The 14,141-nt window shown below is 50.2% G+C and overlaps 1 long non-coding RNA gene across 1 annotated transcript; it reads right to left on the bottom strand.

The window, feature by feature from the left end:
- Positions 1 to 248: 248 nt before the first annotated feature.
- Positions 249 to 12,997, bottom strand: LOC140701190 (uncharacterized). Its single transcript, XR_012080125.1, has 4 exons — positions 12,944 to 12,997; positions 12,719 to 12,850; positions 1,471 to 1,553; positions 249 to 935 (listed from the first exon to the last, which is right to left on the bottom strand). It is a non-coding gene; the product is annotated as an uncharacterized lncRNA (long non-coding RNA).
- Between the last annotated feature and the right edge of the window lie 1,144 nt (positions 12,998 to 14,141).

Raw genomic sequence — 14,141 nt, 5'->3', positions numbered from 1 at the left:
TTAGGTTAGATGTTTGTTAAAAAAGCAAGACCTAACTCCATGCTGTCTGCAATACATTGTAGATACAGGCACATGTATATGAGGCTACATACAGGTTCAAGGAACAAGAAAGAAAATGATATGCCATGCAGATGGCATTAGAAGCGTGGATTGGCTGTGTTCAGATGAAAGAGACTACAAAATGTCTAGTATGACCAGAGATAGAGACATTTCACATGACAAGGAATCAATTTGTCAGGAAGACATAGTGATCGTAAATATGTATGTGTTTAATAATAGCGTTTCCAAATGCGTGACACCAACACTGACAGAATTAGAGAAGTTAGTAGACAAGGTCACATTCACAGTTGCAGATTTCAGCATCCGCCTCAGTAACTGTGGACCAATCAGATAAGTCATCAGCGAGGACGTGGAACATCCAAATAAGACTGTCAGCCATCTTGATCTGATCAGTATTCGTAGAACCCCACACCCAACCACTGCAGAATACTTACCTTTTTTTTAAAGTAGACATGGAATCTTCTCTAAGACAGACCACATGCTGGGATATAAAGTGTCAATACATTTTAAAAGATTCAGCTCTTATTAAGTCTATTCTCTGACTGCAATGCAGTTAAATTACAAATCATTCACAAAGCAGCTAGTCAACTTTAGATCAAACTTTTGTTACACAGGTTCATGCCTCCTTTATGGGATTTACTGTAATTCTTCTTCTGTATTCATAGTCTTTTAAATAACCTCCTTCAGGAGATTCTAGATTAATTAAAAGCAGAAGTCGTGATTTAATCATCTTTGCCACGTCCACAGTGTCTGCCACGGTGCTTCGCGTGAAGACCTCAATTGATGCTTGATGAGCAGTCCTTCCAGGAATATAGGGAGAGCTCGTCCCGGAGAAGAAATTACTTTGGGCAAAATTGTCACAGATTTTCAACAGGCTAGTGAAGAGAAATAGGCAGGGAATAGTCTTTTTTTGATGATCTTGAAATAAAAGGTCACAGGAGCACACAGGTGCTCACACATACACATGCACACACACAAGCTCCCAGGCAGGGCTGAGAACCACTGACTTACACCTCCCACTTCTAGGTAAATGCATCTAGGGAGCCGGCCTCAGTGTCCTCCACGGCCGTCCTGCGGCTTCGTTTTCGGAGGCTGAACCTGGATCCGTCTGCAGGGTGTGCAAACAGACAAGTGTGCCCAGGCCCGAGCATCTCTCCGATGAAGCAGTGCTTCCAGCTCTTGACCAGGTCAGACACCCAGTTAGCCCTGGAGAGCTGAGCCTCTGGACGTGAGGCTGCAGCTGCCCCGGGCCCTCTGCACCAGGGCCACACGTCATCCCAAGCACAGGGACCCGGTGACTGCCCTGGCCCCTCCTTGACTTTATTCTTGCTCTCTATGTAGACAAAAGCAACCTCTCCAAGGAGAGAGGCTGGAAGAGCCTGACTGACCCTCTTGCTCAGGAGGACAAACCTGTGTCTCAGCCGGTGACATCTGCTGGCGTGTTGATGGGTGTGCCCTGTCCCCAGGTACTTCAGTGACCACTGCAGATTTCTCTGAAGCACAAATAATTTTAATCAGTTTTGTTAAAAGGTCAGACTGCCCTGCTAGAGTGCTTTGTGAAATGCTGTTAGGAAATCAAACAAACAGTGACAATCTGTCAGCACTGCAGAAACTTCTTGGAGTTACTGCTCCTTGGAGAAAGGACTGGATTTCTCTTAAATGTTGCGATAACCATGCCATTTGTTGTGGGATGAATTGTGCCCCCCCAGATCCATGTGTTGAAGTTCTGACCCCCAGCACCCTGGAGTGTGCCCTTATTCGGAAATGGGGTCTTTGTGGATGGAGCTAGTAAGGACGAGGTCACGGCGCACAGAGGTGCTCCGTCAGGAGGCACGTGGTACCCACCTCCCCCAGGATTGTGGCGTTAAGGCCACGTCATCGGGACATCTGCCCGCTCCTCTACTGCAGGCCTGCCTTTCCGCGCTTCATCATCATGATGATTCCCTGCAGACGGACCCTGAGAGTCGGCAAACATCCCGCAACTTGCCAAGCTGACTCGCCGGCCTGGTTACCACCGTGACTGTCAGCAATCCATTTTCCCCGTTAGTCTTAAAGTGAAACCTCCCCACTTTCCCCAATGATACATTTATTCGTTTATGTCATTCAAACCAGTCTTTTTAAACATTAAAATGTATTGAATAACAAATTTCAAAATCGAATGCTTTATTAAGTTTATTTTAAAATTTCTAGCTGTTTGACTAGAATCGACTAGTTTCCCTACAAAACGTCATCGGAGAAAGCCTGCCCTAAATGTTGGGTTCGTGTATTTCTGTCCCCTCACTGTCTTCCCTGCCGCCCCGCTATTTCTGGTTACAGAGTTCAAGTTCCTGGTAACAGAAGTGGAGATACGAGCAAGACAGTGTCGCACAGAGTCACTTGCGGGTATTCGGCGCCAGCGTTAAGGCAGGGGAGGCACTTATCCTATTCGTTCGGGAAACAGAACATTTAAAGCTGTAGGATTTCCTGAGCGGGGGGCTGTTTTGTTCTGTTTTTTTACTGAATGGCATAGTTTAGATAGTTACTACCTAAAAATGAACTGGCGCCCCTCAGACAGCAGGCAGTTCCCTGAGAGTGTATCGTCCACATGCCGTCGTGAGGGCATTTACAAACTATTTAGAAAACACGTTTTTTTGTTCAGAACCCATTCCTCCTGTTTGGCTGAGAGCTAGCATTCCCTATCACGTGTCACTGTTGACCAGAAGGTCACTAGCTTTTATAAATTCAGTTTTCTTTGGAAGCTTCTGTAGCGCCGTTCGTGGCCAAGGGTGAGATGCATAAAACCAAGTGGAGCCGGTCAGGACTCCGTCTTTCGGTCAGAAACTACTTCAGCGCGCAGAATGACACAGCTTTCCGTCAGAGCGTGGGCTGCTTCACCAGCCAGCGTGGCGCGAGCACGCGAGGCCCCGCCGAGGCCGGGAACCTGAGCCCGGGCAGCTGACCGTCTCAGACCCCGTGTCCTCCCCGCGGAGCTCGCGGCCGGAGCGTGCGTGTCAGGCATCCGGTACGTCCAGACCTGCCAGTAAGGGCGGCTCGCCCCGCGAGGCGTCTCCGAGGAACCGGGGAAGGAGCGGCAGACAGCCGGGCGGGGGCAGGTCTGTCCGGCCTGCGGCGTCTCCTCGGCCTCGTCCTGTCACCGGGGCTGTTTCCCATCCCACCACGATGGGGGAGCACTGGACCCGCTGGCGGAACCAAGCCCGACTCCCTGGGCCGCAGAGAGCGCTAGACTTTCCGCAAGGGGTTCCGCCGGGACGGCCTGCCCTGTTGGGCAGTGGAGGTGGAGCCAGGCAGAGCCACAGGTGAGCTGTCACCGGGACCTGCGCAAAGAGCTGCCCCTGCACGACAGGCAGGGGGTCTACACCAGCTCCCCCCGCCCCCAGGAGAGGCCGAGTTTACGAAGTTCTCAGAGGTCTGGCTGGCCAGACGCTCCCGTATCCAAATGCTTCCCATGTGAAGGGCTGTGAACAGGTGCGACCAGGCCGCAGGTGGGTTTCCTAACCGACAGATGGGGCCGCACACCAGGTGGGCCACTTCCAGCCCGCCGAAAGGCTTTGTTTGAACCACAGTGTTTTTAAGCTCTTGTCAATTGGTTGGGCATATTTGAGAATAGAAATAGTTCACAGAAAATAAGGATTTCTGTTTGTCTTGAAGAAACAGAGCCATGTGGCAATCTTGGGCCTGCGCATGGTGAAAATTCCACTGTCACCCAGCGCGGTCCCTCGGAGACCCCTCCCGCTGTGAGTGCCGCTGGCAACCCCGTGCCTTCATCGTCTTCTCTTAAATTGGCAACATCAAAACCTACAAGCCCAAGAAAGAAATACAGTAAATAACCATTAGAACAGTAAAGGGAAACGCAGAGCAGATGACATGCTACAAAGAAACCTACTCCCAGGCGGAAACCAGGGATGGAATATGCCCTCCAGGCGGACGGGTGGCTTCGGCAAAGCCCTTGACGACGACGTGTCCCTGTAAGGGAGTTCACTGGGCGGGTAAGAAGTAAACAAGAGAGGTGCTTCACTTCACAGAAGGTAAGGATCCAAGTCTCCTCTTCCCCTTGGGTGTTTGCACCGGAGACACACCTGCAGGCGTCCCCAGGCCTCCCTGACGCACCACACGCAGCCTCTGTTGGGGCATTCTTTTCCAGTGAGGAGAAGGAACACTGTTTCAACTGCGTTTCAAGTTATAACCAAGAATGGGAGACGTTTGTCTGGGTTTTATAAAAACACTGGTTATAGAGTGTTCCTGAGTTTTTTAATTTGCTAGAAAACTTTTTGCCAGAAAAATCCTGCAATTTGGATGCCTTAAGGAAATCACTGTAACCTCATTTTATCCTTGTAGGCTGGAGTTTATTTCTTACTAATATGTGTTCAGTGAGGTCATGTAACTCTCCATCTGATTCTGCAGATGTGATGTTTCATGTGTCATGTGTCTGTGGCTAAAAGTATTACAAAAGTAGAAGCCATTTTGAAAGTGGAGGCAAATTAGGTAAAGAAGTGGATAATTCTGCTTCTCTGTCTGGTAAAACAATGCACCTTTCAGAGCGGTGGTTCTGGACTATTGCCTCCCGGGACACACCGGCCAAGTCTGGAGACACTTTTGTTGTCTCGAGTGGGGTGAGGGTGCTGCTGGCGTCTGGAGCACCCACAGCACACGGGACGGCCCCACAACCGAGGATGCTCTGGAGAAATGAACGGAGAAGACAGTCAAGAGACACTGTTTCAGAAAGTTAAGAGATTGGCTGAGAGATGATTAGGTCAGAACTTGAAGCAAACAAGTCATCTGCATACTTTGAGCAAAGAAAACCGTCCTTATTCAAAACTGTCTGCAATGGCAGAGCTCTAAGTCACCCAGTGACCGCACGTCTTCCACAGAGGGCGTGGGAATGACGGGGTTTTCCAGGGCCCTGCTGCCGCTCAGCCGAGGACTAGGGTCACACTCGGCTGCTGGACACCCTGCGACACTGCTCTGGGAAGAGTATGCGCTGACTAGCTTATGAGCAAAAGAACAGCTTTGAATATTCTCAGTGTTAGCTCCGTCACCTCCCTAACTATCACTAAACAGAAACTTTATTTACTGTTACACTACACAGCTTACTTCTTTAATTATAGCTCTGATCTGTTTATAAGCAGCAGTGTACGCTGAACGGGCTTTGAGGGTCGGACAGCCGCAACCTGACGGCTGCGTTGCTGCCGACATACCGGGCGTCAGCACTGGTTTCCTGACTCGACAGGTATTTCGTGGCCATATAGGCTTTGCTTGTGAAGTGATGGAGTACGGTGACCTCAGCTTACTCTCAGATGGTTCAGGGGAAAATGTTTCATTGTATTGTTGCAAGTACTGCTACCTGCGATTTTTATGTAGGTTTAAGTTTTTTTTAAGTTCATTTAAAAAAGTAATTGGGATGCCTGCTGCTAAGGAAGTGAAAACTCAAACAGAAGACAGGAAGGAACGTATTTAACTGAGAGGGTCTGAATGTGACCGTGACACTGGCCAATTCAGAGAAGTGGCTGGCGAGGAGCGGTTCTCTGACTTACTGCCGTCTGCACCACGCCCATCGGCCTCAGGCAGCGATGCCCGCAGAGCGTGCTCCCCTCTCCAGGAAGTCCCCAGTGAAGCCATTGGCTCCAACAGACGTGGCTTCTCATCTCCTTTTCTCGAGGCTGCTTTTCCCATTTGACTTTTTGGAAGTTTTAATCCGATGCTCGGGCGCCAAGTAAGATTATCATGTCTGGTCCCAGCTGGACTTTTGAAACAACAATTTACAAGTGCTCCTCCAGGGCCAGGGCAGGACAAGTCACTCTTTGAGCCCCTTCCAGTTCTGTGATTCTGGATAGGAAACCTAGGGCAGGAGCAGAGAGGGCCTTGGGGACACTGGTTCCGGTCAGCTGCTCCCGCCCCCGCCACCTGCTCTGAGCCTGGAGCCGGGGGCAGAGACACAGAGTCCAACCAACTCAGCTTTCCGGGCAGTGAGTTGAAAGGAAGTCTTTAAATAGTCGCAGCTGCTGGTTTCTCAAGGAAATTTCTGGGAACTTGTCTACTGAGTTCAAGTAACATTTGGAGATTTTCCTTAAGAATATTCTATCAAGAACTATTAGGCATTCATCTCAGAAAGCAGTTTAGTCCCACAGTCAGAACGTCATGTCATGCACTCACACTGAGAAGCTGGGTAGACGGGCGGACAGCAGCCAGAACACACATGAAAATAGAACTTCGGCCCGGAGCGTGCAGCAGCTGGCCCAGGAAACCAGCCCTCACCTGCAAACGGCCACCCAGGGAGCCAGCCTGAGGCGAGGCCGACGCGCAGGAGCCAGACAATGATCTCAAGTGACAATCCAGGAAGCTAAATGGTAACTTCTGGAACAATCGGCCCCCGAAGGCCAGTACTTGATCAGTGTGTCAGTTTCCACTGCCTTTTGTCCCTGCTTAGAACTCGGGACCCTCAGAGGCTGATGAAGCTGTTCTTCTAGCCCAGCGGCTCTCCCACGTCAGCTCGGACCTCTCTGGGAGCCCGGGGCCTGGGGGCCGCCCGTCTGTCCGACGAACCCTTAGAGCTTCTTTCAGGGCCTCTGAGGGTATTGCCTAAGGAGCAGCTGCGAGGCCCACCTCAGCTCCCTAAAGCACCCGTCCTAAAAGCCGAGGCGGGGAAGGAAAGTAAGGCTGGGGAACAAGGGGCCCAGACGCCCGGTTACAGCAGGCATCACGCCGGGAGGTTCACCGCGCCAGCCTCCGACCCCCGGCACCCGGCTTAAATCTCCCGAAGGCTCCGCGACGCAGGACTTGTCATCACTGCACAGGCAGGAAAACGGAGGCCAAGGGAAGTTAAACAGTCCCGGTCGGGGGGAGAAGGGGCAGGATTCGGGGCCAAGCTGGTTGGCTCCAGGGCCCTGGTGGGCGTCCTCACCGCACCCATGTGGCCTGTGCTTCCGGTGTGTGCCGCTCCGCCACCCCCGGGCTCAGCAGTCGGGACCCCGGGCAGAAAGGACAGCGGTACTTGCTGGACCTCAGAGGCTAATGCCCCCAGAGTCCTCCGCTCCTCCAGCCAGGAAGCCAGAGGGGAGAACCAGGTGAGGTGGAGCCCGCGGCCTGTGGACCTGTGCCCACAGGTGAGGGGGGAGGGAACAGGTGGGGGATGGAGAAGGCCTCCTCCTCGGGCTCCTCCTCGTCCCAGACGCTCTTGCCCCGACTCCAGCCCTGCAGAGCACACCCTGGGGCGGCCTGAGTGGAGGCCAGGCAAAGCCGGATCCGGGGGGCCTGGCATCCTCCGCCTTCCTACAGACACAGGCAGGCCATGGAGGGGGCAGTAGGCCAGAGTTAAAGCACAATATTTTTTTTCTCCCAAATATTGCTAGATGTTTGGAATTACTAATAGGTGTGGAGCAGAATGCATAGAAAGCACAAAGAATTAGGAATTCTAAGTCTAATTTTAAAATAACTGGTGTGTAAAAAACATATCTTTTAACATTCATTCATTCTTCTTCCTTCAAAGCACAGGTTTAAAAAAAACTACGAAAATAGCTTTCTAAGGCTTTTTAAAGCCTAGGAGTGGAGTTTTTAAGAAGCAATTTAAATTCAAATGTTATATAATCATCTACTTAATGGCTCTTTTAAAAATTTCTATCCTTTTTCTTATTCCCAGTTAATGGCCTCAAAGTTAAATTTAGCTATGAATTTTTCTATTAAAAAAAAAACTCAATTTGTCATAGGCAAGAAAGAAAGACTATATTCCTTGTCATGAATCCATTTAAAAGACTGGCTCGTCATCCTAGCTAGCTACCAGAGGGTTCATTCATTCAGCCCTTGCCTGCCTCCTTAAATCAGCTCCCTTCCCCATGCCTCCTGCCGGATGCCAGGCGGTGAGCAGGAACGGGCTGCCAGCATGCAGAAGCTAGATGGCACCTTCAGAGAGCGAGGCCAGGTGAGGAAGCCCAGTGCCCAGAGGTCACACACCACCTGATTCATTGTCTAGCGCTCCTGAAGTGACAGAAGAAATGGAGGACAGAGGTGCAATTTCTGGGGACTAAGGAAGGTGGGCAGGAGGGAGCAGGTGTGTGGATGAGGGACCGTGCGGTCCATGAAATCCATGGAAATGTCTTGTGCCTTGATGTCAGTGGCAATGTCCTGGCTATGACCCTTTGTTAGTTTCGCAAGATGTGGATATTGGGGGTCACTGGCTGAGGGGCATGTGGGATTTCTCTGGATTATTTCTCATAACTGCATGTGGATCTGTGATGATCTTAAAATTAAGTTTAACTACAGAAAGATGTCATAAAGGCCCCCAAAGACTGAGCTTACTTTCACTTGCAAGCACTTTCTTTGTCTAATAAGCTACTGTTAATACAGCTCGGTGGCACCTGATGTTTATGGCTATAGGAAAGGTATCGGATTGTCAAGGACTGTCAAGGATGTCAAGGATGTTATTGGTCATGAGTTCTTACACATAAAGCAAGTTTCATTTTTTTAAAGAGCAGAAAAAGAACTTATTTTGAAAGAAAATATAACTGTGACTTTAAAAGTCAAAAAATTACATTTGAGTAATTAAAGAGGAATAAAGTTTTAAATACTAGGATGAAGGTTTGCTGAAACGTGTATACAATTAAACGAAATTTTTTTTTCTAATGGAGGTATGAGGAATTGAACCCAGGACCTTGTGCGTGCTAAACACACTCTTTACCACTGAGCTGTATGACCTCCCCATCCCCATCATCAACAAAACAACTCCTTTAAAAGATAACATTCCTTCCTGAGCTCACTAGGGGTCATGTGACCCACCAGGAAACTGTCACGAATACGTCGTTTGAGGGACAGCCCCTGTCTGACAAAACTCACGTAACTGCACTTTGACTTTCAACCAGCATTTGCAGAGCTCTCTGCAATGCTCTTCCTGGTCATAAACCTCAAGTCTGGATTGAATGGAATTTCCATTTCTTCCTTAGATCAACTCTTTCATCAACAGAACCAGGCAGAATCCACACCCTCAGTGAGTTTCCTCCTCCTCACCCCTTCACCCTGAGCTCCCCATCCCTGACCCTCCAGAAGGTCTTGACCCTTTAGACCCTCTGGACCCTGACCCCAGATCCCTCTCCTCCACATCCGGACCCACCCCCTCAACAATGTCCCTTAACCCCTGAAAATCCCTCAACTTGCCCAGAAAATCCCTCAACCGCTCCGCTGCCTTCTTGCACCGCCTCTTCCCTTGCAGGGGCTCCAGAGCGCGCTGGGCCTGACCTCCAGGCATGGGGCAGGTTTACGTGAATGCTGATGTCCGGGCCTGCCGAGAGGAAGGCATTCCGCTCACTTCCCGCTGCTCTGACATCACACGGCATCAGCGCCGGCCCCAGCACCCAGTGCGGGTGCAGCCTGACCTCCCCGGCCCCCACCACAGTGACCCCGTGTGCTCGGGACAGTAGCAGGTCTCTGAAACCGTAAAGCCCTTTCCCTGCCTTCCCTGCTTCCCTCTCAGAAGGTTCTACCAAACTTAGAGCCGAAAACACCCAGGAGCATCTACAGCCCCATCAGAGGGCGGGCTTCTCAGGGCTCTCCTCCCCACACCGGGCGGCTGGGGCCGTGCAGCGGGCCAGATGCTCCCTGGAGAAGCCACCCCCCCACCCTGGCCGAAAGAACAAAAGACCCTCCCCTGGGGCCTGCTGGCAGAGGATGGCCCAGTGGGACCCTGAGGAAGCGGCTTAGACCACATACTCAGAGGGAGGGACAACCTGAAGCCACTGTGGAGGGATTTACAGAAACCGGGAATTAAATCAGAGGCTCCGGGCGTTGGAATCCTTTGACTTCTGCCTTGTTAAAAATCTTTCTGGTATTAAAAAAAAAGCAAATCCAAAATAGTGTGGCTGGATGGGCAGGAAGATCTGCTAATGTCATCACTGAGGCTGCCACCCAATTCTCTGAAGAATTAGAAAGAACAGTCCTTGTCTTACTCCTTGAGTCTTTACAGAGCAGAAGTGTGGCTCCAGAAGTCACCCAAGGACCACCCAGCCTTCTCACCACCCGCACTCAGGATGCTTGCAGGCACTGCAAAATGCTGGACACTGTGAAGGGGCTGTCCTGCTTCTTTTCCAGAGGAACTTCCTCCTTTGCAAAAAAGGAGGAGAACACGAGGAGGAAATTGCCCTAGTTCTCTAGTAACAGGAGACTTCTACCTGCTTTGTCAAAGGAAGATCAAAATGGCGCCGGTGTTGCCAGGAGAGCCTCTGAACCGGAGCCGCAGGCCCCTGGGGAGGCGGGGCTTACGCGTGTCTCAGCCCAGATGGAATCTCAACTCTGACCACTCACCGTCTTGACGCAGGCGTCCAGAACATCTGCACGGTGTTCTAGAAACTCAAGACACTTATCGGACCCTTCCCCTAAATAACTTTTGACAGCCCATCCCCTAAGGACAAATATTTCCTCTCTTCTGTCAGAGTCATCACAATTCTTGCCAGACGACTTTGACAGCCTTGTGGCTTTTTGCCTTTAGAACCCCGACGCTTTCTCTTCCCTGGAACACTCCTGTAGTTTCACCTGAATCTGTGTCCCTCAGGTTGCAATTCTTAAAGACCCCAATTGAAGCTCTTCGTTCTCTGCAGCACCCATCCCGACCGCTGTTTGACAGCATCCGTCTGTGTTTATACGTGCTGTGCGTGTGTGGCTTCTTCTATCTCAGGAGGATGCTGCCAACTTGACTTATAAAACTCTTGAAGAGCTCTGTTTTAATTGGCTTAGGGAAAAATAATTATTTATACAAATTAAATATTCCTAAAATTCTTATCAGTACAGGAGCTCGCCCAAGTGTTTTCAAGTTCATGCGATCTGGGGTAACAGCCATCTTGGATTATTGGGCCATTCTTTTTTTTCCCCCTATTTTTGTTTTCATTTTTTTAGATTCCACCTATAAGTGATATCATATGGCATTTTTCTTACTCTTTCCCGTCCACTTCACTTAGAATGACGACCTTCAGTATTGCACCATTCTTAGTGAGAGGTTGTGTGGGAAAGCCTTGCTTTACCGTCTGAACACTCCACGCAGGAGACGAAGATTCTGTGCCCTTCGGGTTATCTTTGCCATGTCTTTGATTGTTAAAGAAAGCTGAGTCTTCCCAATGTTGAAAATGCTAAGTTTTTTTTTTAAGCAATCACATTATCTCCTAAATTTTTTTCTTTTGAAATCTTTTATTGTCACTTTGCTTAAATGAATAAGTATTGTTTTATAGTGATCTGTGATCCTATTTAATCAAATGTTCAAACCTTTTGACATTTTGGACAACTTCCCAAAATCAGATTCCAAATGTCATCTTCCTGACCTTGAGACTTTATGAAATTTCCCAGAGGATCCCAAAAGATCTCAAAGGATTTGGTCTCTCACTTTGTAAAAAGAGAGATGCTAAACTGACAAGGTTTGCTTGATACGTTAAGTTGTGTTGGAAACATTCTCGATTGAAAAGTGAGGCTTAATCTTCTCTAGGTTATATTTGTAAGGATGAAATGTTGTTGTTTCAGAAATTGTATGAAGTTCCTAGAAATCTGTCAGCATCCTTGCTTTCCATGGTTTGTCCTAATATAATGTTACCAATCGTTCCTCTTAACACGTTGATGTCACAGGGACAACCAAGTTGCCTTGTCAGTTGCAAATCCTCACCACATCTTTAACCAGGGTCCTTTTAAGCGTTTTGTCATTTTTCACTCTGAATGCTCTTGTGATCAACTACAGGCCAGAGTTCTTCATCTTCAACAGAAAAGCACCGTCCTTGAGACTTGTGGAAGGACATGCTCTCTGGGAGGACAGGCTCCTGGTGACGCTGCTCAGCCAACTTTAAGATTATACCACTGGACTGGGTAAAAAATCTTCAGAACTAACGGAGAAGCTGACAGAGTCATAGAACTGCTGACCCAAGATCGAGCAGATCAAGAATTAATTACACGGGACTTAATGAACTGACGGAGAGTGGTCATGACTTTTGTGGGGTTTTTTGTTTGAAACTGCAGGTTCTTGAATGTTCTGTTTTTTCCAAACTGTAAGAAGCCTTTTCCTCTTTCTCTTAAGCCCTTTCTGTCTCACCTGTGGAGCTCCCCTGTCAAAAAGCCCTGGGGCACTGGATAGCTGACCCTCTGGGGGACCGGCTTCTCCCATCCCATGCCCTACCTGTTCCCATGTTTTAAATTTACAATAAAGAGTGAACCCACAAACCCCTAAGCACCTCACCCATGACCCTAATAGAGGCAGAGCCCTGGCCCACATGTGCTCAGTCTCTCTCCTCTTCTACCGTAACCTCACTGGGTGGCAGAGCTGGGAAAAATTAAAACTGGGCTGAATCCTGAATTCTTCTCATTTTCTCCAATGTCTGGCTACAACTCTCCAAACTAATGTTTCCAATTTTTTCCCATCTCTCTGATTTGAATCACTAAAATGAAAGCTGCCCTTCTCCTGAAGCTGTGCAAGTTAAAGGTGGACAACCTGATACAAACTTCAGAGAAGTCACCACAACAGCTCATGTCTGGGTGACCTTCGTGTCTGTTGCCGTGTGGGCCACTCAGAAAGTTCAAGTTCACCAGGGGGTCTGGTGGCCTCACCAGAGACATTCAAACTGCCAACCAGGAGCATCTGTCAGAGTGTCGGCCTGCCCCTACTCCATCTGAAGATGCTTTGTACTCGACGTCTAGAAATCTTTACCGTGCTCGTGTGTCTCCTGGGGATCGGGTGAAGACACAGATTCGGATTCAGGAGATGAGAGCTGGGTCCTGAGCTCTGCACGCCTAACAAGCCTCCAGGTGAGCTGTGAAAGTCGCCAAAGGCTGTCCAGCACTGAGGAAGGAACCAGAACAGGAAACAGGCGTGAGCAGAGGCGACCTCCGCTTCAGGCCCCAGCAGCCGCACCCCTCATTCCCGGTTACACACCTTGAGCACAGCGGTCCCCCACCGCACACACAGGCAGGGCCAGGCTCGCTTCCCGCTGTGATGTCACACAGCCCGGACATTCCGCAGTGTCCTGGAGACCAAGGAGGGAAGAGCCGAGGGCCCTTCAGGAGAGGGGCCTCCTCCTGCAGCGGAGGGACCATGGCAGCTAGTTCAGGAGTGACCGTCCTTGTCCTGCTGCTCTGCTGCTGGCGGGGAGCTGAGCTCCAGCCGATAAGGTTATTTCCAGGTACCGTCACGGGGGCTGTTGTAGAAAACAGGGGGGCCACAGCTTCCCCCAGGGTGCCTCCCCGAAATTACCATTTATTCACGGGCGAATGGAGCAAGTGGAAAAGTTGTTCTGTCTTTGAAGAATTTTTCAGATCTAAAACTCCGTGGGAGGATAGCATACAGTATATATTTTAACTTTTTGTTACAGGAATTTTCTAACTAACTCCAAATTAGAGGAACGGTGGGAGCAAAGTCCAGCACCCGATTTCAGTCCTGTCCTCCTCACGCGCGCACGTGCACACTCGCGCTTCTGTTGTTACCGGAGTGTTTCAGCTCCGTCCGAGATGTCTCATCATTTCCCACAGACGCTGTCTTACTTACATAAGGCATTTTTATTTCACATTCCTACAGTGTCATTAAGACACTTATAAAATTAAGACTCCCTGCAGCCCCCAATACCGACCACACTCAAACCTCCGCCAGGTCTCAGAACGACCTTTACAGGTGGTGGGTTCGAATCCCAGCCCAGCGGCCCCGCGTGCCTTTGGCTCCAGCCACTGTGTCCTGACCTCTCAGGAGCTGAGGAAGGGGACAGTGGACGATGACTTCCCCGGAATGTGACTCCCTGGCTGAGCAGGTGCAGAGGGGCGGGGCCTGCGTGACCCCCTCTTCTTGCCCGGAGGCTGTGAGCCCAGGTCCCCTGCTCCCCCGGGGGCCACCTCCCTCCTTCCCCGGGGGTCACCAGGGACGAGCTCAAGGACAGGGGCGCTGACAGGCTCCCCCCGCCCAGCTCCCCGGCTGGAGGAGCAGGTGGTGCCCAAGTTAACTGGGGGTCGGCCCAGCCTGGCCTGGGTCTGAGCAGGAAGGCAGGTGGTCACCCGCCTGACCGTGTCACGAAGCAGCTAATGTTTCCAGCTGCCTCTCCTCAAGATGCTGAGTTTTGAGACGTTTACCAAGGACAGTGCCCTTC

This window comes from Vicugna pacos, chromosome 14 (assembly GCF_048564905.1).
Source record: "Vicugna pacos chromosome 14, VicPac4, whole genome shotgun sequence".
Lineage (NCBI taxonomy): Eukaryota > Metazoa > Chordata > Mammalia > Artiodactyla > Camelidae > Vicugna > Vicugna pacos.
This window is presented reverse-complemented; position numbering and strand designations above follow the sequence as displayed.